This window comes from Solanum verrucosum, unplaced genomic scaffold (assembly GCF_900185275.1).
Source record: "Solanum verrucosum unplaced genomic scaffold, falcon-dt-bn FXZP01000221.1, whole genome shotgun sequence".
Lineage (NCBI taxonomy): Eukaryota > Viridiplantae > Streptophyta > Magnoliopsida > Solanales > Solanaceae > Solanum > Solanum verrucosum.
In genome coordinates this window covers 560,632-588,297 of record NW_026020400.1, presented here as the reverse complement: position 1 = coordinate 588,297, position 27,666 = coordinate 560,632, and the positions used below count along the sequence as shown (strand labels likewise).

The window sequence follows — 27,666 nt, the reverse complement described above, 5'->3', positions numbered from 1 at the left end:
ATGGCTTCGATATTATATCAGCAGTTATGCCAGGAGAGGGTTCGTGAGAGTGTTGTTGGGGCATCAAGTTCTATGCCCATTTTTGATGTTCCAAATATTGTGGGTCATGATATGAGCACCACTGATGGTGCGGTTAGAATGATAAATATCACTACTGAGGGTGGCCCCAATGTTGCTTAGTGGGCTCCTGGAAATCGAACCCACCCGTTTGTTGATGGTTCATCGGCTCTACGCACCACAAATTTGCTTCACCCAAATCCATTAATTTTTACTACTTTTTGTGTGTATTGGGGACAATTGCACATATTTTTTTGTTAGGGGTGGGGTAAATGGATTGTGAGTGATAGGGTGAAGTCTGAGTAACCCAACTCATAATCCTCTCTTCAGGTTTTCTTGCCTGCGTTCTTTTCTCCCAATAGACTGCTTAATTTTTGTTGAACCGGCATGTGTTAGTATTGTATGTCTAGAAGCATGAAAAAGAATGAAGCATAATGACGAAAGATTTTTGAAAAATTGATACCCGTCCAAAAGTTTGTGATATGTGCTAAAATTTGTAGGCTAGAATGAGTTGAATGTGTTGGCTCTGAGTATGAAATGATAATGAACCAACTGGATGGCATGACTTAAGCTAAAACTTGAACTCGCTAATCTGATAATCTGATAATGAAACTATGTGCCAAGAGTGTGTGAGAATAGTTGACTGTTCAAACAATTTTTGTGCCAATCTAGAACTTGCTCGGTTAGTCCTGCTAAGACAATCTACTCTAGAGGCTAGGAAGTGATCATAGGCCTTTGTTCTAATAAGTCCACAAATTTCCCAAAAGAAGAATCCAACCAAATGAATTAAATTCTCCCTTTGATCCAAATGCTTTGAGCCTAAATTAGACCATTCCTTTCTAAACCCCTAACTCACCTTCCCATAATCTACTATGTTGGCCCCGGTCCCTCCTTGGACATGTTCACCTCGACTTAGGCCAAAAGCCTAAGTTGAGGGAGGCTAAGGTACAAAGTAACCTCAATCTTGGCCCTAATCCGATATCGGGTATTGTGCACCTCAACCAATGGAAAATCCATAAGTTGAGGGTGGCTATTAAAGAGGAAACTGAAAGAAAAATGGGTATGAAAAGAGTTTGATGTTGAAAAAGAGAAAAAGAAGAGAGGGGAAATGATTGGACTTGTTGAAAGCTAAAAAAAAGAATAAAACATAAGAAAAAGATGAAAGTGAAAAATAAAGAGCTACAAAGTCTAAAGTCACATCCATGGTTGAAGAGAATCAAGGGAAAGAAGGTAAAACTATAGGATGTCAAAAATAGGGCAAAAACAGGTAGAAAGCTAATGTAATGTCAAAGAGGGCAGAAAGTCACTGAAAAGTACCCAAATGTACCACACCTGACCCTGAACCTACATTACAAGCCAAGAAAGTCCTATAATTATCCCAGAACCTAGTTTGGAGAGTCTAATCAGTGAAAATAAGGGCAAGCCTATGGTATTGAGCACTAACCGTACTTGAAGTTACTTCTGAGTGTGATTGTTGAATGAATCCTTGAACTCAAAATAAAATTCATTGACTGAAAAAGGGATTTCATTTGAAGTAAGGGCACTAGTTACATTGTCGAAAATTTGGTACCTTGGTGATAGTTAAACAGTGTATGTTGTGTGTTGGTAGGTCAGTCTTTGTCATGATTGGATCCACACAAGTTAGCTTGTTGAGTCTGAGAGAAAAGATTTGCACTTGAGAAGAGAGTCGGGGTAGAGATCCTTGTGATTGTTTGTGCTTGTAATGCTTGATTCTATACAAGTGTCGTTTAGAGTCTTAGTGCGTCGCTTGAGGACAAACAACGAATTTAAGTTGAGGGTGTTGATATACCGTGAGTTTACGGAATTTTAATACATTTCACTTAAGAGTTGTGTGTGTGTCTAGGGCCATATTGTATTGGTTTTTATGTATTTTTATCATGTTTGCAGGAAATATGTTCAGCCGTGGAAATTGAGGGACACAGCTCAAGGATGTGCATAAAAGGGCATCTACGGAGGTGATCCACGGACCGTAGGTCCATTCACTCTCTGTAGATGGGTGTCGTAGATGGGCAGGCAAGGCATTAAAGGAGATCAGGGAATACTTGACAAAGTGTGGAACCACGGTTGCAATTGACGGACCGTAGATTGATCTATGGACCGTATTGTTGCTCCGTCAAATGATTCAGAGATGGGGTTCTAGTACCTGATTTTGAAGATTCTAAGTGTGGAGATACGGAGGAGGATCTACGGACCGTGGATCAAACAACGGTCTGTACTGTTGATCCATCGTTTGCTTCAGAGATGATGTTTTGGAAGCTAAAAATTTGCCTAAGTCCTGAGTCACAGAAGGGACCTACGGACCGTAGGCCAATCCACGATCCGTAGGCCAGTATCGTCGATCGAAACCGCCTCCTGAAACATTATTTCCTCATTTCATTTCCTTTTTAGTTAGGACTTATTTTTCTATATATAGGGTATGTAAACCTCATTTTGGGGGTTAGACTTCATTACTTTTGTCCTAGTTTTTGGCTTTCGAGATTAACTTGCAACTTTAGCAATTCTTGATTTCCTAAGTTCGTTTTAAAGATTTTCACGTTGAAATTCAAGTTGAGATTCTAGGTTTATTCTTCTCATTATGTAAGTTCATGATTTCTTCATCTAAAATTATGAATTGTGTTCTTGCTACTATGGGTAACTAAATCCACAACTAGGGTTGTGGGAACCATGAGCGATTAACAAAGTATGAATAGTAATTAAATAATTCTTGAATAGTGTTATTGCATGCATTGATAATTCTTTCTTTTAGAAGTCTTTTTTAACGAGTGCACGCCTTAGAACTCACCTTGTTGCTACTTGCCGGATCAAGGAGGTAGTTAATAAGAAAAGAATTATTAACATAGATTTAGTGTGATACTATCTAAAATTCTAATGTTGATTGGTGCGAGGGTGAAAACTAAGCCATACATCGATGTGATGTCTAATATGAGGTAAAGGTAAGGGTTAGTAAATTATACACACGTAGCCTGACCAAGGTGTGGGGTGAAATTCTCTAGTTGCCGGACCAAGGAATTAGAGATACCTAACTTATCACTTTGTATGAAATACACTAGGAAAGAATTACTATTACTAGGATTACCGCGTTATGAGCTTATTGGGAACACGTACACCCTAGTTTCTCTCTCATCTTGATAACAACAAAAGTTTGAATATTTCTTACTAATTGTTCACATAACTTTCAGAATTTGTTTCACAAATCCCTCCCCCCCCCCCCCTTTTAATTACTTGTTTTTGGAAATACATTGACTAAACGAATATAATAGTCAGTTAAGTTTAAGTCTAAACCATATTCCTCGTGGGATAGACCCCAACCTACAAGTTGGGTTCTTTACTTGATAATGATCGCTTATGCTTCTTTAGGGATGTGTACTTTGAGCGTATCATATGGATCCTTTTGAAGCTTTGTTGGTAGGAGATATAGGTCTCCGGTTGGTTGGTTTGAGGTAGGCGAAATTGCTTTGATAGGTCCCAAGCTAGTTTATGACACCATTGATAAAGTTTGGCTTCTTTGAGAGAGGTTGAGAAAGGCTCAAAGTAGACAAAAGTCTTATGCCGATGTGAGAAGAAGGGATCTAGAATTTAAAGTTAATGATTGGGTCTATTTATAAATCTCACCCATGAAGGGTGTGATGACATTTGGCAAGAAAGGAAAACTTAGTCCTCGGTATGTAGGCCCATATCAAATTTCTGGAATAGTCACTTTGATTGAAATTTTCTGGAATAGGGCTTCCTAGTCGTTTTGTGGAGTATCCTCACTTCGCTGAAAATTTCTGGAATAGGGTTTTTTTCTTTTAGATTTTTTAATGAGAGAACATATTTGGCGCTTTGCAAAATTAGTGGAGGGAAATATATTTAGGGATAAAAATCAGAAGCACAATATTTTTCCTAAAATAATGGTTGCCATATAGTTATCTATTGCAATGATTCTAAAATTTGTAGCCATAGAATTCTCTATAGGGATAGTTATAGGGATGATGTAACGGTTCATTTTGAGAATTGTTCTATTAGATTTAAGGATATTTGGCAACAGTTATAACCGTTGTAATAGGTGAGCTATTGCTACGATTGTATGATCGTTGCTATATAAGCATTGCAGTAAGTCAAATTTCTAGTAGTGTCACTACAGAAATAATGATCTTTAACGGCAATTAATAGCTTAATTGTCCCTAAATATGTATTTTCAAAGGAAATTGGTACTCTGTATAAATGTCCTTAAAGTCTATGGCAACATTAAATCTAATGACAATTAATTAATGTCGGTAAAGCCTGTAGCACTCTTCGTGAACGTGTATATTTATTACCGATAAAAGTTATTAATAGTAAACTTGAGATAAAAGATGTGGACAAATTGTCTCTACACAACTATCCTAGGAATAGTGCAATGGCATATAAAATGTTTGTACCTAAGAAAAAATAATTAATATAATATACTGATTGTGGAAAGCAAGAGAGCAATCATTTTGGTTCTTTTAACAAACTTCATCATTGGTTCGATATTAGTTATCAGATATTTGTTGTTATGCGCTATCAAATATAGCACAACCCACAAGCAATTTTCCCAAAAAGTATATGAAGAAAACCTATAGAAAGGGACAAAAGAGAAGATAAGTTTTCAATCGTCCTCACTGAAATTTTGAACCAAATTCAAAAAAAGTCACCAAAATAGTAAAAAGAAAGTGCAATAGATACATGAATCACTATGACTTATAGTAAATAATTAAGCTTCATGAAATAGGAAGAAGAAAACTTTGAGGAATGAAACACACTTCATAGGAAACTTAATTAATGTATTTGAATTCGGAAAAAACATACATATAATAGTGGCAGAAATAAAAGATGTGTTTACTAAAGAACCAAATGTAATGAATTCAACCATCAACCATTTCAGCAGCGTTATGAGTTGTGCACTAAGAGGTCCAAGAGTAGTAATGTCACATTGCAATTGAAATCAATTTTCTTTTTTATATGAAAAAACCTGTAGAAAGGGACAAAAAAAAGATCAAATTTCATTCATCCTTGCTGAAACTTTAAAAGGGTTAAAAAAGGGTCACCAAAATAGGAAAAAGAAATTGTCATAGTTACATGAATCAATATGACTTATAGTAAAGATTAAGCTCCATGAAATTGGAGGAAGAAAACTTTTAGGAATGAAACAAACTTCATAAAAACTTAATTAATGTATTTGAATTATTGACTACCCTATAGCGGGAAAAAAACCTACAAATTATAGTGGTAGGAAATTCTTCTATTATAGACAACATAGGGTAGTGTTAACAAATGTTTAATGTGCCTTGTCGGAAATGTCACAACTCTATGGAAAAGATACAACCCTTCGGAAAGGTCACAACCTTTTATAAAAGTCATAATTTTTCATAAAAGTCACAACTCTTCATAAAAGTTCCAGTTTTTCAAAAAAGTCACAACTTTTCATGAAAAGGGAAGGCTAGTTTTGGAAATAAATAAATTTAAAAGGGAATCTTGGTTTATGGTGGTGCCACGTAGGCGGGCATAGGATTCTCTTTTATATAAATATATGATATGGTATGAGGTGAGAGGTACTCTCATAATATGATGATTCTAGGGTTGAAAGACTATTCTCACATAGTGAATCTAGGAGCTATAGTATGATTATGTTGGATTGAGCGTTAAAACATTCTTCCATGATTATGAATTTAAGTCAAGCCTTAATATGTAAATTCTGGGAATCAATGCTTAGCATTGAGTGGATATTAATATGAAATGGAAGCTCTTCCGTTAGTTGAGGTTGGGTTTTCCTAGTAGTAATCTCTTGGATGGAAGCTCTTCCGTTAGTTGAGGTTGGGTTTTCCTAGTAGTAATCTCTTGGGATGGAACCTCTTCCGTTAGTTGAGGTTGGGTTTTCTAGTAGCAATCCCCTTATCCCACAAATATGTGCCCTCATAGATCTTTAGCTAGTGGATCCACCTAAGTTAAGAGTATGGTTCTACCTTAGGCAAGTAGGACAACCCCTTTTCGGTGTGGGGTAGACACCGGATTCCATGTTTAGCTCATATGGTCAAAGTCAGTTAAGGCTTATTCCCTAGTATGTTAATACAGACAAAAATATGATTTATGGACAATAGCTACTCAAGAAGCTTAACTTAGTATGGGTAGGATTATGGGATCTTACTCATGCATTGCACAAGTAGACTTTGAGGGTACTTATGATATGTGTCCATTATGATATGATGATCTATGCATGACAATATGGTTTATGACTTATGTTTTCCAATGTCTCCATGATGAGGTCCTCAAGGTTCGAGGACGGGTGATGATTTTATAGTTCCTTTCTTGTATCTTCATTTGAGAACTATGTTGTAAGGGCTGTGACCTTATTTGGTACTTCGATTGTAATAGATGGCTAATTGAGACAAGTCTAGACTTCCGCTTTGCTTTTATGGAAAAAAATTTTCTTAAGACTTGAAAATGCATTTTACTCTTTATTGTTCTTTACTTATGTTATGATATGCTAAGTGGCTTACATGGTTCCTTTCAGGGTTCTATGTGCCTTGTTACGTCTAGGGGGTACCCTTGGGTCGTGACAACCTTTGTATTCGTGACATTTTTGGACAGGATTTTGCTAGAGTTAATATGATCGTAGTTTATCAATGACCATCTACCTTTGAAATTCGAGGCAATTAAGTGATGTTTTAGCTTTTTTTAAGTTTAGTTTTTTCTTCTGAATTATGCTTTTCTACTTTGTAAAGACACTCAGAAGTAGGATATTCAGTTAGTGAAATGTATGCATATTTATTTATTAATACAAAGATAACAAGAATATCCATTTTACCTTTTTGGTGTGAAAGGAGGAGTCCCAAGTAGCAAAAGAAGGGTCTTATCCAAGATGACAACTTCTATCAAGCTGCAGATTGACTGAAGCACATTTAATTAAGGTGACCAGTTCTTTCCTTTGAATAACTTATACTTGTTCTGCAGGTCGACTTTTAAACTATTGTATAAAGGATGTTTGATATAGTGTTTGCAAGTTCATGAGTGTTTTTATATTGGAGCCAAATGACATTAATAACACTGGTTAAGGTTGGTCCGGATAACTATTAATATGTCTGCTAAGGTTGGTTCAACTAATTATAGTATGTGAATATCAATGGAACTGGCATAAGTTGAGTTTTTCATTTCTGAAAATTGTTCTGAAGCTACAACAAATAATATAGATAAGATAATCTCTGAAATTTTCCTTATTCGGTTATCGGCTTAAAATATTGGACATTGACAAAGAAAAGCTTTCTATAAATTAGGATTAGTTCTAGTGATTAGTAGGAGGTTTTATTGTGTAAATATGAATATAGACTTTTGCTAAACAATTAAGTTTCGAGTCCATATTATCTTTACTTGGCTTATTAGGTTCCACATCCTTGCTTACAGGCTGCTTGTGTCAATTTAATGTGAATTAATGCCCTTCAGTTTTCACAAGGGACAAAGGGCGTAACGACATCTTAATTTTGATTTTTTGTCTTTTTGGATAAGGTAAATAATTTTACTAAGAGTTAATGGACAAAAACACATCTAAACCATCACTTTTTGCGAGTTTCATACCTAAACTATCATTGTTCACTTTACCTACCTAAACTATCATCCTTGTTGTATTTCAACTCACCTTGGTGCTGGGTGGTTCATTTGTGAACATGCAGGGTATAGAATGGTTGTTTATTATCTGACGATAATATGCCTACGTGAGTGAGAAACTGATAAAGTCATATGGTACATTGATTTCGCTAGATCCTAACATTCGTAATTTCTAAATCTTTCTAGATTATCAAAAAGGGTTCCATCAACTTTCATAAGATGCACATTGTGAACAAGTAGAGTACTATAGGGTTTGGCTGCCAATTTTCCAGTTTCTACGAGTAGGTCAAGAATGTACTTTCTCTAAGATAGAAATTTTTTTGTCTTGCTTCTATTTACTTCTACTTCCAAAATATATTTCAACTCGCCTAAGTCCTTCGTATTAAACCTAGTAGGCAAGAAAAACTTAAAGGGAAAAGATCCTCTCACAATAAGTAGGATAGTGCTAGTTGCAGATAGTCGATAGAAAACAAAGTGATCACATATGCTCAGCCCACACGCCTGAACTATCTCACTAGACTTGTCAAACCAATCTTAGGGACTCTGGTTGAAGCCATACACGGACTTCTTCAAATGAAAGGCTTTCTCTACTTCCCCTAAGCAATAAAATCGAGTGGTTGCTCTATATACACTTCCTCTTAAAGATCACCATAAAGGAATCCATTCTTCATATGTAACTAGTGTAAAGGCCAATTCTTAGAAACAGTAAGAGAAATGAACAAATAGACATAAATGAGTTTGGAAACCAGAGAAAAGGTGCTAGAATAGTACCCTATAAGTCTAAGCATATTCTTTAGCCACAAGCCTGGCCTTAAGTGTTGCCATGGAACCATCTAGATTAACTTTAAATTTTAACACACACTTACATCCTACTGGTTTATCCCCGTTGATTCCACCAAATTTGATGTGTGATTTCCTCTAATGCATGTGTTTCCTCAAGCATCACATTTGACCATCTAGGATGATTCAAAGCCTTCTTCACAGTTTTGTGTATTGAAACAGAGTCTAGAGAAGAAATCAAGGATCCAGATGTAGAAGATAAGCAATCATGGGAAACAAAGTTAGCAATGAAATATGTGGATTTGCAAACCCGTCTTTCTTTACAAAGCACAATAGGGAGGTCAATTTTTTTTAATGGATCAAGTATAGAAGGATTTGATGACAAAGGAACTAGTGCAACACATATATTATCGACCTCTCGTCTCCTTGAATAAACTTGAACAATTGGTGGTTTTGCTGGAACATGTGTTGAAGGTGCAACAGTTGTGTGGTACTCAATAGAGTAACTAGGAGATGGAATAATAACATCATCTGATTGCATAACATGAGTAACCTGGTAAATTAACCACTCATCTTCCACCCGCTGACTTGTAAAACTAGGAAGGGTATAGAAGAATTGTGTAGATTTTGAAAATATCACATCATTTTACTCCAAATAGTTGCCAAGTTTAGTAGAATAACATTCATACCCTTTCTAAAGACAAGAATAACTCAACAAAACCCATTCCAATGCCTTAGGGTCCAACTTAGTAATAGATGGTAGTACCTCTCGAACATAACACTTACTTCTGAATACCTTTGGTTACATCAGAATGACTTGTTTATAAAAAGAACAATGTAAGGCATATTACAAACAAGCACCATGTATAACAATCAGAAAACAAGTCGTGGAGACTGTATCAACCCAAGTTATTTAGGAACTGTCATTTGAAACATAAGTGCTTGAGCTATCTCAAATAGATGCCTATTCTTACATTCAGCAACTCTATTTTGAAATGGTGTATCAACATATCACGACTAATGGAGAATACTGTGTTTTCTTAGTAGGATTGAAACAAGCCCGACATGCATTCTTTAGCATTATCATTCCTTAAAATACACATCATACCATTGAACTGAGTTATGATTTCAACAAAAAAGACACAAAAGTGAGTAAACATTTCAGAGGGACTTTTCATGAAATAAATTCAAGTCATTCAATTGAAATTATCCACAAAAGTGACAAAATACTTTTGTCCAGTTTTGGAACCGAAGGGAAATCTTCCCTAAACATCACAACGAATTAGCTCATAAGCTTACTCAATCTGCTTATTAACCTTTGGACGTAACGTGTTGCGATGATGTTTTGCAAATTGGCATGATTTGAATTTCAAAGAAGAACATTTTGAAACCGGGGACAGAGCTTCTTTACCAAAAGTAAAGAATGATTTCCCAATCGACAATGTGCTTCTAATAAAGTCATGACACTTGTGCAGACAACAAATCGGGACTCGTATTTATTAAGGATACTAGTTTTTCGACACTTGCGTTGCACATGATTACTAATTCAGAAAATATATTTTATAGTAGATAGTATTGCTTATTTAAGCGAAGATTTGAATAATAATCTTTGCACAAAATAATATTGTAGATTCTTTTATGAATGTTCAATGTAGATCGTCATACATATCTCTTATTCACGCGAATCTATGAAGAAGATCAATGAAAAAATTTATTAGTTAAATATAATATGCATATGCTTATTTCAATTTGATGAGGTTCAATCATGTAATTAGTCGTATCTTATTAATATCACCTTATAGACGATACTTGTTGGGTATTTTTCTTGTCATCTAACTAGATGTTCTTAGTACGTGTATTCCACGTTAAATTATTTAGATGTCATATGAACATGTGAAGAGAACAACTACATTTTATTTTTTAGAACTAATCTTTGTATATTAATTTTTATTTTATAAGTTATAACATAATAGATGACGTTCATGTTGTTGGCTCTCATATTTGACTTCTCGATTGACTGTATACATAAATCAAAGATGGTTATTTGACTATCCATAGTTAAATGAGAAATGTTTCCTTTTTTTAACCCGAAAAACTAAAAAGTAAAATGAAAGAATACATTTTATCTGTGAAATCATATATATAATCACCTGTTTATCTTACACCCGACAAAGATGTAGTTCATATACTTGTAAACGATTTTCAATTTATTCAATCAATCATGATTCATCCAAGGAAAAATAACAACATCGTGTTATCACATATATATGGCGGTGTAATAATATGAAAAATTATTGGTCAAAAGTTAAAACAAGAAAAGATGAAAGATAAAAATAATTAATGTAATAACTATGAGAATTCATAATATTATAACTAAAGAATGTTAAAGAGTGTGAATAACATTTGCAATAATTAATAATAACTAAGAGAATTCATAGTATTATAACTAAAGCATTAATGTGCAATAGATGTATTTCTAATAAATTTTATACTTACATAAATAAATATGACTTTTAATTAATGTTACTATTTTTTCTTATAGTTAATAGATTTTAATTTAGTGCAGCGCAAAATGAAAATGTTTATTCCATATTATTGAATATAAAATTTATTTTGTAATTGATAATTTTTTAAATGATTCATATATATTCACATATTTTCACTCTTGAGAAGTTTAATAATTTTGGAAAAAGATGTTCAAAAGCATATATTTACATCACAAGAGAAATTGGTAACCAAAACAAATGAATTTAGAGTACATCATGTTAACTTCATACATTGGAACATTACATACTAATGCATATATTAAGAAAAATAATAATTATTATATCATTAAAATTATTTTCTTCAAGTACTCGAGGTTGTAGAATGTACCCTCTTAGGATAGAATGATTTACTTCATCAGAATAGTACCTCAGATTCAGCTAAACTTCGAAGTCAGTCAACGACAATATATTACACAAAAAAATTAAAAATGTAAGAAGAAGAGTAGGAGATAAAAAAAAAATATGGTTGAAAAATGAGAGGAAGTCCCTCTATTCATAGTCAAAAAGGGGTAATATGAACAAGTGTTTTTTGTGTCTTATCTGAAAAGTCATGACCTTTCCAAGAAGTCACAACCCTTTTGAAAAGTCACAACATATTGAAAAAGTCACAACTCTTTGGAAAACTCACAACTAACCAAAAAATCACAACCCTTTGAAAAAGGTCACAACTTATCGAAAAAGTGATCTCTCCGAGAAGTCAGATCTCTCCGAGAAGTCACAACCCGTTGGAAAAGTCACAACTTATTGAAAAAGTCACAACTCTTTAGAAAAGTCACAACTTATCGATAAATTCACAACCTAAGTTAGGGATATTATTGTAATTTAACATTCAAGTTAGGAGTTCATACTTTTAAGGTAAAATATATATATAGTTATAGATAATCAAATGTATATATATCATTTACCAATAACCTTATGTGTAGCAAGATCACAAAACATGCATGATCGGGAAAGAATGAAATAGAACAATTAAGATCTATAAAAAGTTTACTCACATAAATCAAATTGAAAGCCAACTATGGATTTTTTTAAAAATAAGGGTAATTTTGTATTCACAAAAAAAAATCATCATCCAAGATATGATGAATTGGAAATTTACATCTCATAGTGTGATGGGCACAACCCTGTGAGGGTAACTAAATTACAAGTTTCCTAAGAAATCAACTACTTCTACAACCTCCCCCACCAAATCTTGTTTACACCAAAGAAATAGAAGACTAATACAATTTTTTCATCCTTTGAAAAGTAATTTTTTGTCCTTTAAAACACCTAGTATTTATTTCCTTCCATATGGACCAATACCTACATGTTGGGAAGAGCTTCAACTATTATTCCTTTTTCCCTCTGCTTCCAACTCTTCAGAAGCTCCAAAGTAGTCTTTGGCATCCCCTAGTTAACCCCTCAAATGCATAAAAGATATTCACAAATTGGCAGCTATTTGGCAATGTATGGGTTGATGGCTGTTCACTTCAGCTTTTTTTTCACACATAAAGCACCTTGAACAAATTGGCATGCCTCTTTCTATAGGGACTCATAAGTAAGACATGTTTTACTAATTAGTAGCCAAACAAAACATGATACTTCAATGGACATTTCACCTTCAATAGCATTTTCTAGGGTTGTCTCTGAAACAGTGGGAAATTATAGTTGATCTCTCAATGGCATGATTTCATTATATAGACCCTTTTGTTGTGTATTTTCCATATTGGCTTATCAAACCTATAAGAAGTACCTAGGAAATCATTAAGAACCTCTAATAGTTTGGCAACCTCCTCAATTTCACAATCATTCAATGCTCTTCTAAAATGTAGATTCTAACCTTGTTGACTCCAGACTTGTTCCATAGTGTCATTGTTCTGCATACTCAATATTGAAAAGGGAATTGGTTTCTCAAACTGTCTTCCTCTATCTATATTTCATTCCATTACTGTCTTTCGTCCATCCCCAACACTAATACATATGTTGTTTTTGAAATGTGGCCATATTTTTCTAATGGTCTTCCAAACACTATATCCAAATGTTCCCATAACCTCTTCAGTTGTCCACCGGTTAAATAGATCATACTTTCCTGATACAAAACTCTCCTATAAGGCTCTATATTCTATACAAAATCTCTATAGCCACTTTAACAACTCAATGTCTCAGCTAGCCTAAGAAAATTGTCAACTTGGTTGATAGGGATGAGATGGCTTTTCAACCAATTGACATGGAGGCTTTAAAAGCTCTACTAAATAGTGAGTATAACTCTTATGTGTCTAATAGGTGCATCCCTTGCCTCACAGAATATAAGAGCATCATCAACATAGAATAAGTGTGTGATCTCGAGCTCCTTCCCTCTATTAGAAAGTGCACTAAATCCTCTCCCACCCATTAGTCTTTGCCTTCTGGAACATTTGATTCAGCCCCTCCATGGCTATTTAGAATAGAAATAGGGACATAGGATCTCCCTGTCTAAGACCTCTCTGCTATTGGAAGAAGCCTTCAGTGTTTCCATAAATGAGGAGGGAAAACTTCACACTTGAAATGTAGTTATTAATCCAGCCAATCCACTTGCTACCAAATCCATGTCCTTTATATTTTTTAGAAGGAAATTCCAATTTGTATGGTCATAGGTTTTCTCAATGTCTAGCTTGCATAGAATACTAGGTTTCTTCTGGTTTACCCTGGATTTGACCAATTCATTAGCCAACAATGCTGCATCCATTATTTGCCTACATCTCAAAAAAGCCATTTGGTTTTCATCAACCAATTACACTATGAGTTTCTTCATTCTCTCTGTTAGCAACTTGGAGATGATTTTATAGACTACTCCTATCAAATTGATAGGTCTGAAGTCTTTTAGCTCAATTGCATCAGGTTTCTTTGGGATTAAAACGATGAATGTAACATTAAATGATTTTCAAACGCACTCCTTTAATATAAATTTTGTGTAAACATTCAGTCCTCTTTAAAAATATCCCAACATTTCTTATAGAAATCCATAGTGAAGTCATCAAGGTCAGGTGCTTTGTCCCCATCACACTGGTTGATGATCAGTAGTACTTTCTCTTCTGTAATGGTCTTTGTAACCATTCATTTTCTTCTATAGAGACCGTTGGACATCCTACAAAATAAAAAGATGGTCTCTACGATTGAAGTTTTTGAGTAGAGTCTAGCATTTAATATAGGAGCCTCGGCTCACCTAGCGCTACATTCAGGAAAAAATAAATAAATAGAAAGTAATAGAAATTAGAATTCCTGAGCCTGGCAGAAAGTAATTCGTTGTTTTCTGTAGGAAAGTCTTCAAATCCCACAATGTTAATGGTTGAGCGGTCAACTACCATTACTTGAGAGGATACTTTGTGTGATCAAAAGGTAGAAATATATTAGGATTACGTGTTATGTAATTTGTAGTACCTGAATCAATCACCCAGTTATTCAAAGAGGAGATAACATATGCTTTTCTTGAATCAACAAGGGTAGTAACTGAAGTGAATTCTTTAAGGGATTCTAGATATTGAGAGGACTCCGCAAACTAATCCGCCGAAACAAAAATTGTCTTACCCTCATAACTTATAGCCATATTTCCTCTTTTCTAGTTGTTTGAGTTATAGTTCCAACTCAAAATACCCAAAATATCAATTTAGGAGAAGCTAACAAACACAAACAATACCAACAGATACAATCCAGTACTGAAAAGGCAATTTGTTAATATCAAGACATGCAAAATTTTATGGGATTAAGTCCATAAAAATTTTGAACAACGATATAAATTCAAGAAATATTGAACCAAGTCAACATTTTGGGTTAATAAAGCCAGATTAATTATTTAAGTCAAGATTGCATGGCTTAAGTCAAATCCAACTACATTGGGCAAGGTTGGGCCTGTACAAAATGGTCCAGCCACATGTTTTAAGCCCAAGGGTCTATTAGGATTATTTGAAGGCTACCTTAAAATAGAAGCTTTTGTGACGACCAAATAAATCTATGACACATATGAAGATGTACTCTATCCACCTAGAAATATAATAATATATGAGATGTTTAGAAGCACACCAATGTGGTCATTGAGAAATAAGAAATTTTGAAATTCCATTTTAGTAAAAATATAAGTCGTGCAATCAAATTCAAGAAATGATATAAACATCAATTCGAATTATTAATGTCATCCTCAAGAACTATACTAGACACTGACCCATATTCCTATTTTGTCCAAGAAGCCCCTTTTCGTCTTTCTACATCTACAAAAAATGATATAAACATCAATTCAGATTATTAATTCTAGTTTTGCATTTTAGGATAATTAGGTAATGTGACATATCTAGACTTGATGAAATTGATATCTTCAATTAATATATTACAATAATCCTTAATATCATTAGCCGATTTCCCAAGAAGTATTTTTGCCATTTCCTCTAATAGATTGTTGTTATCCTTGTTGATCGTAAGAGTATTCTCAAAGATTTAATTCTTCTCCTTTGTCCATAAGAAGTTATTGCATGTTCGATCTGTGTTCATTTTCTTTTAGATCTACAAGGAAAGCTCAAACATGAAAAAGGTAAGCTCTTTAAGAGGATTCAGAAAACGGATGAGTGTCAATATATGACTAGTAACTATCATAAATATCGGGCATCTAAAATAAGATTTTTTGTAACCCTTGACACTTAGAAATCAGAAACAATCACAGCAAGACACATTCTTTTAAACCAGTTATGGACACTAAGAAAAGTAATGAGTGACTAGTAAAAGGAACAAACATGAAGATTTATATGGTATACTACCACAGAAGTCCCAAGAGATACGAAGCTATTATTCAAACATTTGCATTCTTTACCTTTTCTACCGGATGAAAGGTTTTATAATAAGAAAGAGGAGTAAAAAGGAGAAAACTATTTGTCTCAAGATAAGAAAAAATTATATCATTGAGTATATATTTTTGTTCTTGTTAGTGAAGCAAAAAAAGATCTTTTGCCTTGTACCACATAACGGGAAACAAATCTCTTCAATCCAACATATATTTAAAGGAAAAACCCATATTTCCTTGTAACACAATCTAACCACTTAAAACTAGGGAATGAGCTAAGACAAAATATATCAAAGCTATAAAAATTCTTGTTTTTCCATTTTGAGAAACTCAAATCTCTACACATTAACTTTCAACAACGGAAACCATATTAAAGAAGACTCGCTAGAAAATGTTGACACAATTTTTTTCTCATGAGATAGAAATAAGATGAATATCATGATATTCAAGTAGGTAAATATCACTTTGCATCTCTTCAAAATCTACACCAAAAACAATATATAAATCTACCATTTGTAATTTTGTGCACATTCTCTTGCGTCGTCATTACCTTTATACATCATGAAATAAAAAATTATTGATCATTTGAATGGAAGATTTACATAACCAACAAACAATAACATACCAAGTGTAATCATACAAGTGAGTCAGGGAGGGTAGACTATACATATACCTTACCCATATCTTCAGAGGTAGAGAGGCTATTTCGGATACACACTTGGCTTAAAGAAAAATGTATAAAGTAGATCCAAGAAAGGGAAGATTTACAAAACCAACAAAAAATTATATCTAGTGAAATACCACTACTAAGGTATGGGGAGGGTAGAGCGTCTAAAGACCGTACCCTACCTTCGGAGGTAGAGAGGTCATTTCTGACTGACCCTCAACTCAAGGAAAATCATATCAAAAAAGGAAAGCTTTACCGAACCATAACAAAAAATCTTAAAGGGAAAGACATGAAAGATCTTACTTTTTCCCTTCAAAGAACAAATAATATCTCTAAAAATTAACTTTCCTAAATACAAAGCATGTTAAAGAAGAGTATAAAAAAATGTCAACACAACTAGCAGAACTTGATGATCACAAAGCACCAATCAAAGCAAACTTCTGGGCGAATCAATCTACAATTATATGTTGTATGACCTATGAAAACAAGAATTCAACGAAAAAGGAATCACACACATATATAGTTATAATTGTAGATTGATTCCTTTTTAGTTGAATGCTTGCTTTTATAGGTGATACAACTTATAACTGTAGATTGATTTACTCAGAAGTTTGCTTTGACTTTGCTCTGTGATCATCAAGTTTTTCTAGTTGTGCTAATGATTTTGAGTGAGGAGCACTAAAAGTTCTTATAAGGCTTTACATTTGAGTGAGGAGCACTAAAAGGTTTTTTGACCTCCATCACCTGACAAAAAATTAATAGCATCGCAGGAAAAGATCGCATTGATGTTGGTTATAAGTGATCGAATTTCCTCATCTGAATAGCTAAATAATCATTTGGCAAAGGTAGTTCTTAAATGTTCACTTATTTTCCCTTCTATCTTTGTCTACATTGTTTGTTTTCGGGCAGGGGGTGAAGGACATAAGAGAAGATTTTCCTATAGGTAAGGAAGAGGTGAAAAAGGATCATTAGTCACTGAGCCCATGGAAGAAGACAATGATATTAGTTCCATTTTTTATGTTGGGAAAGCACCAACTTCACAAAGCAGAATGTCCGGTTATATATGCAGCTGCAGAGGCCGCTTCTGATTATACCTCCCTTTGCCCCCTCAGTTAAACTCTTCTTGACTATGAAGGTATTTTTTATCTGCATGACATGTTCACTAATCAGATGTTTTGATTTGGTGGAGGAGAAGCTGTTAGTATTGATATTAGTTGCTCACAACCAGATAGGTTGTTAATATCGATATAGCACTTGGTTGTTTCAAGATTTGTTTATCAATTAAATGATCAAAATGGTCCTTAATGTATGGGGTTAGACTATTTTAGTCATTTATATATACCTCGTAATCGAAATGTGTAGAAAAAGTGGTCTGTTTCCTCCCGCCACTGCCCTTAATATATCACTTTTTCATACATTAAGGACTAACATACTAAAAGGATCACTTTTCTGTTTAAACGCCCCCTTCTGACTTATTATATGTACTCCTTGTCTTGTGAAAGTAATAGCCAATGTGGTTTTTAGTTGTTTCAGCAAATTGATTTTTGGTAATACATATCAGAATTCACATTAAAAACAAAATAAGAAAGTTAACAGGTAAAATAGATTTCATGTAATACATATCAGAATTCACATTGGAAACAAAACATCAAGAGAGTGTCTCCATGAGCATTCTTCCGCCATCTTAAACAAGTAAAAGGTGTATAGCTCCCACAGATTCTATGAGTTCAACTGAACCTATTGTCTTTGACTAAAGCTATATGTGTAAAAAAACAAAAGAAAGAAAATGTGTGCATACATATAATAAGATCACAGTCATTCTGAACTCATTAATCGGTTATTATTGTCTAACTTTGAAATATGTGTTTTGATAGTTATGTCAAATCTTATCATCAACATCATAATCAATTGGAGCTGCTACATTTACGTATAGCTTCTGGCCATTGATGCAACTACCATAATTGCCGGAGTTGAAGAAATAATCTCCAGGTACCAACATGAATGCTATTGCTGGACTATCTTTGTACTGCTTTGAAGGAGTGCTGGAATTGCATGCATAATAGTTGTATTTTCCAATCTCCAGCAAATCCTCAGGCTTTTGGAATCTAAATTCTACAAATAAAATGGTACCAAAACATATTAATGCTTGTAAAATTAGATACAATATGTATATACGAAAAATAACTTTCTAAAAGATGAATAAAGTTATGAATCATATTCAAAGGGAGTGAATTGACACCCCATGCCCGAAAAACCAACACTATTGATTTGATTTGGTTTATGAAGTTATAAAACCGATATAGCTGGTTTGATTTGGTAAATGAAAAAACTGAACCAAAGAACCATCTATATGTACAACCCTAAAATTAGTTAGTACCTCTATATCCTTCCAAACATAGCTAAAGAAAGCCTTCAGGCCAAATTAGATATGAGGAAAGGATGAAATAACAAGAAGAGTGCTTGGTGAGGAGACAACACGAGAGGGAGGAAATTCTCGCGACTAAGGAAGCACGTCCCTTAAAGGGAAAGCCAGAGAAGGAGCCTGCTGGACACTCTCACCTTCTACTCCCAAATTAGCATATCCAAATTATGAGAAAGCCTATAGACGCTGCAATTGCAGAGTTTGCACCTTGCAAATGTCTATTTGTTCAAGTATGTAAATAAATTGCAAACACAATCCAATTCATCATGGGAAAATAGTATACAATAGCAAACTATTAATTCAAAATAAATGTTATAACAAAAGTTTCAATTAATTTTTATCTGTGGCAAACACTTTGTCATTCGTCTCTCTCCCTTGAATTTGCTCGCCACTCTCCCTCGCCTCTCTCACTTTATACAAAAACAAATGTATAAGTTGTGTTGGTGTTCTTATAAAGCAAGAGAGAACTATATATACAAATTTTAATACATATCTCTTCGTCCTATACACTTATAATGATTCAAATACAAATCTTCCAAGTTCTCTTTTAGTCTTTTTTCTTTCTCGCTTTATACAAACACAAATTATACAATGTATAATTTTTGTTTGTATAAAGCGAGAGAGATTTGATATGCAAATATAATTGATGTTATTATATTTTCCTTTATGAAAATATTTATCTCACAAAAATTTGCTATTAAATCATATCATATATATATATATATATATATAAAAGAGAACCATATATAGACCCGCCTATGTGGCACCACCAAAAACGAGAATTCCCTTTTAATTTATTTTATTTCCAAAACTAGTCTTCCCCTTTCATGAAAATATGTGACTTTTATGAAAAGTTGTGACTTTTAGGAAAAGTTGTGACTTTTAGGAAAAGTTGTGACTTTTATTAAGAGTTGTGACTTTTATGAAAAGTTACGACTTTTATGAAAAGTTACGACTTTTATGAAAAGTTACGTCTTTTATGAAAAGTTATGACTTTTAAGAAAGGTTGTGACCTTTCCTATAAGACACAATAAGCAATTGTTCACACTACCTTTTGTTGTCAATAAATAGAGGAATTTCCTCTCATTTTTAAAGCAACGAAAATTTTGAACTTCTTCTTCTTCTTCTGGACGATTAAAAATTGTGTACTTTGCTCCTATTGAATGACTCATTGACACCATTTCTTTGTATCCTTACCCTGGTGAATAAATTGTTCTTTCCTAAGAGGATCTATTCCTTTAAATCTCGAGTACTAGGGGGGAATAATTTCCTTAAGGGGACACTGTGCAGTCAGTGGGCTCAATTTTTTCCATTCTGTTTCATTCTATTGTTACAGATCCTGGTATGTTTTTACAGTCATTAATTTATGCTTATATTATTAATTGTTATGTTATTTTTGAGTACATGCTTTAAATTTTTTTGTTTATGTTTCTGCAATATTATTGTTATAAATATTTGTTAGTACATATTAAATAACAAACGTTAATTGGGTATTCGAGCAAGTTGTCTCTACTTGAATTGTTGAAGGCACAATAAAAAAACCCCTTACAAATCTCTAATTTGTTCATCAACAACGTCATTTCTTCACATACAAGGATGGATTTTGTGTTCTTTACAAAATCCTTTGAGAGTTAATAACATTGCATGCCCATATATTTTTGTTTTTATGTTATATATTTTTACTAATTTTTATCACTGGATATTATGAGTACTTTAAGGATTGAAAGTTGATTGAAGTGTTAGTCAATTTTCTGAGGTATGCTATTTTAAACATGAGAACTTCTTTGGTTAGACTGATTTGTTATTATGATTGGATATCTCATAGTTTACTCCCTTGAATGAATATTTTTTCTCGCTGTTTTGTTGTCTCCTTAAAATTGTATTGATTATTTTTCGTTTGGTATGTATATGATCTCAGTTGGACAAAGCTTTCTTCCTTTTAATGTGTTTTTTTCCTTCTCATTCAGCTCTACTAAAATTTTTGGTGTTAGTTAAGACTCTTTTCAACAATCTTAGTTTGAAGAATATGAAACAAAATCTGCTCTAAATAAAAGTAATATCTTAAGTTACAAAAGATATGTCTATTAACATAGATTTCTTGTCCTTTATGTCCCAAGTCATTACTGAGCAACTGAGTTATCTAGGTTAGCCTCATTTTTTATTTTTTAATGTTCGAGAATATTCTTTAACATGAGTCTAGAATCCAACATTTTGATCTACTTGTACTTTCATAATGCAACAACTATACATACATATTTCTGAAAAAGTCGTAAAGTTGCATTGATGAAGCATCTAGAAGGGCCTTCAGAGCAGTAGTTTAATGAAGAATGAATTTGTAAAAGGGTCAACAATATTATTTCGCTGTTGTTTCAAATTTATTGTTCTCCTTCTATAAAGTTTGTGTAAGGTAACAAAGTAACAATAACGAAAAGTGGTGAATGTTTGACCTCAGATAAGTAGATTGTCTCTAAAAAAATTTATTTATGTTGTTGTGTTTTACATTTTTAACGGTCTTAACTTATCTTTAACTAATATTGATTATCGAAAACTTTTCTATAAATTGTTTTTAACAAGGAGTTATTCTAACCATAAAATTATCAGTTCTATATTTTTATGTACAAAAAAATAGAAAAAAATATGCTTAATCGCTACATAAATACATCACTCGGTTTTGACGAGACAATTATATCATCAAACATATATTATGATAAATTATGTAAAAGATAAAAATTATTAGATATCAAGATATTTTTAAGTATTCATTATATATTTAAAATTCTTGAGATATGTGATAATGTCAAATCATTTAATTTCTGTTAAAATGTTTTTAAGACCCACTAAAATTTAATTCTTGTTTTCTTATAAAAGTTGATTATTGGAAAGGCTGTTCAAAAGCTTAGAAAGATTATTTATGCCCACGTGAAACGCCGGTAAATTACCTACTATATATATAAAAAAGAACCCTAGGTCCGCCTACGTGGGGCCACCACAAACCAGGATTCCCTTTTAATTTATTTATTTCCAAGACTAGCCTTCCCTTTCATGAAAAGATGTGACTTTTATGAAAAGTTGTAAGTTGTATAAAAAGTTGTGACTTTCATGAAAAGTTGCGACTTCAATGAAGAGTTGCGACTTTTGTGAAAAGCTGTGACTTTTATGAAAGGTTGTGACCTTTTCGATGGGTTGCAACTTTTCCAAATTTTTGTGACCTTTCCGATAAGGCACAACAAGAATTTGTTCACACTACCTTTTGTTGTCTATAAATAGAGGGATTTCCTCTAATTTTAAAACAACGAAAATTCTAAACTTATTCTTCTTCTTCTGCACAATTAAATATTTGTGTATTTTGCTCCTATTGAGTTGTTCACTAACATCATTGCTTATGTTACAGATCTAGGTATTTTGTTTTACAGTCATAAATTTATGCTTATGTTATTAAGGATAAAAGATAAGATATTATAATTTTCAGTTTCCTTTACAATATTAATGTTCGTTACTACATAATCTTGTATGTAAATTAATATAGTGTTTTAGTTTTAAAGACTAATAGGTTTTAAGTATTTAGAATTAGTAATAATAAAAATTAAACTAATATAAACTTCAATTGACGTTATTACAAGTCATATGAACTTTTCTTCGTCTAAAATACTAAAATATTAAAAAAATAGTAAATAAGTAAAACAAAAGAGCAATGTTTAAATAGTAATAACTATTCTGAAGCAAACTTCCTGACAATATAAATCGCATAAGTAGCATTGATAAATAAAGTCATTCTTTTGTCTTAAGCATAAAAAAAATCGTGACAATTCTCTATATTTTGGAAAAAGATATTCATAATCATATATCTACATCACAAGGGAAATTGTTAAAAAAAATAAATGAATTTAGACTACATCGTGCTAACTTCATATATTGAAACATTACATACTAATGTATATATTAAGCAAAACAATAATTATTATATCATCAAAATTATTTTCCTCAAGTACTCAAGGTTATGGAATATACTCTTTTAGGATAGAACGGTTTACTTCATCAGAATAGTGGTACTTCATATTCCGCTAAACGTCAAAACTCACTCAATGACAATAAATCACACAAAAAAAATTAATATTCAAGAAGAAGACGAGTAGAAGATTAAAAAATATTGTGGTTGAAAATGAGAGGAAGCCCCTCTATTTATAGCCAAAAAAGGGTAGTATAAATAAATAGTTTTTGTGTCTTCTCTGAAAAGTAATGACAATTCCGAGAAGTTACAACCCTTTGGAAAAGTCACAATTTATTGGAAAAGTCACAACTCTTTGGAAAAGCCACAACCCATCGAAAAATCACAACCCTTTGATAAAAGTCACAACTTATCGAAAAACTCACAACTCAATGAAAAAGTCACAACCTAAGTTAGTGATATTATAGTAATTCAACATTCAAGTTAGGAGTTCATGTTTTTAAGGTAATATATATATATATATATATATATATATATATATATATATATATATATATATATAGAGAGAGAGAGAGAGAGAGAGAGAGAGAGAGAAAGATAGATATAGCTTAGTTCATTTCATTTTTAAAAAAAATTACTCCCTCTGTTTCAAAAAGAATGACCAAATTTCCTTTTTAGTCTGTTTCAAAAAGAATAACCAAATTTCCTTTTAAGTCTGTTTCAAAAAGAATGACCCCTTTCCTTTTTTTGCAACACTTTAACTTCAACTTTCCACGTGACATGTTTAAAACCACAAAATTAAAGGACATTTTGGTACATTTAACATAACTTTGATTTAGAATAAAAATAGATATAGATTAATTAATTTCATTTATTTAGAAAAAATACTCCCTCTGTTTCAAAAAGAATAACCAAATTTCCTTTTTAGTCTGTTTCAAAAAGAATAACCAAATTTCCTTTTAAGTCTGTTTCAAAAAGAATGACCCCTTTCCTTTTTCTGCAACACTTTAACTTCAATTTTCCATGTGGCATCTTTAAAACCACCAAATTAAAGGACATTTTGGTACATTTAATATAACTTTGATTCAGAATAAATATAGATATAAATAGATATAGATTAATTAATTTCATTTTTAAAAAAAATTACTCCATCTGTTTCAAAAAGAATGACCAAATTTCCTTTTTAGTATGTTTCAAAAAGAATAACCAAATTTCCTTTTTAGTCTATTTAAAAAAGAATGACCCCTTTCCTTTTTTTGCAACACTTTAACTTCAACCTTCCATGTGGCATGTTTAAAACCACAAAATTAAAAAGTCAAACTAGATCATTCTTTTTAAACGAAGGAACTACTTGTTAGGTTAAAACAGGACAAACAAATTGAAATATTGAAGTGAATGATTATTTGTAAGACCAAACAATTGTCTTCTTCCTCTTCTTTCAACTTTCTCACAGTCTCCATCTTTGAGCTTAACCCATCTCCCAAATTACTCTTCTCTACCCCTCACCGACCAAGAATGTACTCTTAAAGACTCAAAACTCAGAACAATTTGCTTTTGTTTAAGCGAATTGTGCAGACAAGGCAAACCCCATCTCGCCCGCCAACTGTTCGATACAATTCCTCAACCATCAACTGTCCCTTTGGAACACAATATTAATTGGGTTTATCTGTAATAACATGTCCCATGAAGCCATTTCATTTTATTCTCGATTGAAACATGTGGGTTCATCCGTATGTGATCAATATACTTATTCCTCTGTTCTCAAGGCTTGCGCGTAGACCAAACGGATTCTTGTAGGTAAAGTCGTGCATTATCACATTCTGCATTCTGAGATTCATACTAGTAGGATTGTTAGTAATTCTTTGTTAAATATGTACTCTGCTACTTGTCTTACATTGAATAATGGTATCGATTGTGATTTAGTTTAAAGGGTGTTTAGAACTATTCTTAAGAGAAATGTTGTTGCGTGAAATACTATTTTTCATGGTATGTGAAAAGGAAGTGGTTTTCAGAAGCAGTGAGGTGGTTTTTTGATGATGAGATTAGGCATTAAGCCAACTGTTGTTAGTTTTATTAATATTTTTCCTACTATACCATAAATAAAGGATGTTAAAGTTGCTGATGTTCTTTTTGGGTTTCTTGCGAAATTGGGTAATGCATATGTAAATGGCTTGGTTGAGTTGATTCGGTTACCAGAATATTTGAGAATACTTGTGAAAGAATTACAGAGATATGGAACTCTATGATTAGCGGGTACATTTAGAACAATTTTCCTTTAAAAGTTGTTGATCTCTTTCTTGAAGTTGTAGAAGCAGAGGATGATGTTACTACTGATGATGTGACATTTATATCCGCTCTTATGACAACTTTACAGTTGCAACATTTGGAGTTTGCCCCAACAGCTACATGCATGTCTGATAAAAAATGCAAGGATTCACAGGTTATTTCGCTTAAGGCTATGATAGCCACATATTCTAGGTGTAACCATGTTCTGCTCTTTGCGGCAGACTGGTTTAGAACCAGATGTTGTTACCTTCGTAGCAGTCCTGTCTGCTTGCAGCTACACCAGATTGGTTGATACAGGTCTTTAAATATTTGAGCTAATGGGTGAAGAATACGGGATTCAGCCATCAGCAAAGCATTATGCTTGTGTGGTTGACATGTTAGGGAGAGTTGGACTGTTGGATGAAGCTCATAATTTTTCTAAACAGTTGGGTGTTGAGGTTAATGTCTTGGGAAGATGGGGATCACTCCTTGCCGCCTGCAAAGTGCATAGAAATTTTTAATTGGGGGAAAATTGTTTCCAGTAAGCTGCTTGAATTAGAGGGGAGTGATGGAATTTCTGGTTATCATATTTTGCTTTCAAATATATATGCAGAGGAAGGAAACTAGTAGTTTGTCGATAACGTTAGAAGAGGAATGCGCAAAATGGGATTGTCAAAGGAGGTTGGCTGTAGTTGGATTGATACTTCTGGAGATCCACATTGTTTTGTATCTAAAGCTAAGAAGCATCCTCAGTACTGCATGATATATGATATGTTGGGATATTTACCCATCAATACGAAGGATGTTGGCTATAAGCCTAAACTTGAACTAATAGAAGAGTGGATCTATGGGTTAGAAGAATCAAAAGTTATTAGTTCTCCCACTATGTACCTTGGTATTCATGATATTTTTGGATAGGATTTTGCTAGAATTCATATGATTGTAGTTTATCAATGATCAGCTGCCTTTGAAACTCAAGGTAATTATGTTGTGTTTTGGCTTTTTTTTGTTTAATTTTTTCTTCTAAATTATGTTTTCTTACTTTGTAAAGATACTCAGAAGTAGGATATTCAGTTAGTTAAATTTACGTATATTTCTTTATTAATACAGATCAGTCAAGAATTTCCATTTTACCATTTTGGTGGGAAACGAGGAGTCCCAGATAGAAAAAGAAGAGTCTTATCCAAAATGATAACTTCTATCAAGCTGTCTGATTGACTAAAGAACATTTAAATTAGGTGACCAGTTCTTTCCTTTGAATAACTTATACTTGTCCTGCAGGTCGACCTTTAAACTGTTGAATTAAGGATTTTCTTTGATATAGTGTTTTCAAATTCATGGGTGCTTTTATATTGGAGCCAAATGGCATTAATAACACTTGTTAAGGTTGGTCCAGATAACTATTAATATGTCTAGTGAGGTGTCAATTTTGCTAAATGAGTTCTCTCAAATGAGAGTTCTTCCATTAAATAGAAAGAATTTTGATTTACATGCCTAAAAATCTACTATATATCCCTAAATATATGGTATTCCTAATTGTAATATCTCTAAAAATATGCTACATTAATCTATGCTATCTCCTATCATCATTAGACAAAGATTTAGATTTATAACATAGATATGTACATTTATTTAGAATCTGTCCAATCATGCTAACATCCCCCCCTCAAATTGATGCATGTGGATGAAAAAGCATCAATTTGCCTACCAGAAACTGATGACGTTGTCGTGCCATAAACTTTGTAAACACATCAGTAATTTGAAGATCACTGGATACATGTTGAAGAGTAATGACTCTCTTATCTACAACTTCTCTGATATAATGACAGTCCACTTCAATGTGTTTGGTTCTTTAATAATAAACTGTATTAGTAGCAATCTGAATAGCATTTGTGTTGTCAGCATGGAGAGGAGTGGGATTAGATTGAGGAAATCCAATTTCTTCAAGTAAACCATGAAGCCAAACAATCTCAGAGAAAGTAGTAGACATTGCTCCATATTCAGATTAGGTGGAAGATTTTGGTACACGGTCTTGCTTCTTGCTCTTCCAAGATATCAAGGAATCTCCAAGAAACATGCACCAACCCGTGACAGAGCGACGAGTATTAGGACATCCAGCCCAATCATAATCACTAAATGAATTAAGCTGAATCTCAGAACCACTAGGAAAGAATAATCCACGAGTAGATGTTCCCAAGAGATATTGAATGATGCGACCGATAGCCACCAAATGTAGATGGTGTGGAGCCTGCATAAATTGACTCACTGGTTGAACTACAAAAGAGATATCAGGTCAGGCCGAGTAATAGTAAGATATTTTAGGCTCCCAACTAATTGCCAATACAGAGTTGGATCAGGAAGAAGATCTCCTTCTGCACGACAGTACTTTACATTCAATTCCAATGAAGTATTTACAAAGGGAGATTCTTGAAGACCAGCCAAAATAGTCAAGTCCTGAGTATATTTCTGTTGGTTCAAGCACACACCTAGAGAATTATAATGAACTTCTAACCCCAAAAAGTATGTAAGAGTACCAAGATCTATCATATGAAAAGAATCCTTAAGCTGCTACTGGAGGCT

At 33.1% G+C, this 27,666-nt stretch overlaps 1 pseudogene; it reads left to right on the top strand.

The window, feature by feature from the left end:
* On the top strand, window positions 1-26,004 carry LOC125839855 (pentatricopeptide repeat-containing protein At3g22150, chloroplastic-like; annotated as a pseudogene).
* The last annotated feature ends 1,662 nt before the right edge of the window (window positions 26,005-27,666 follow it).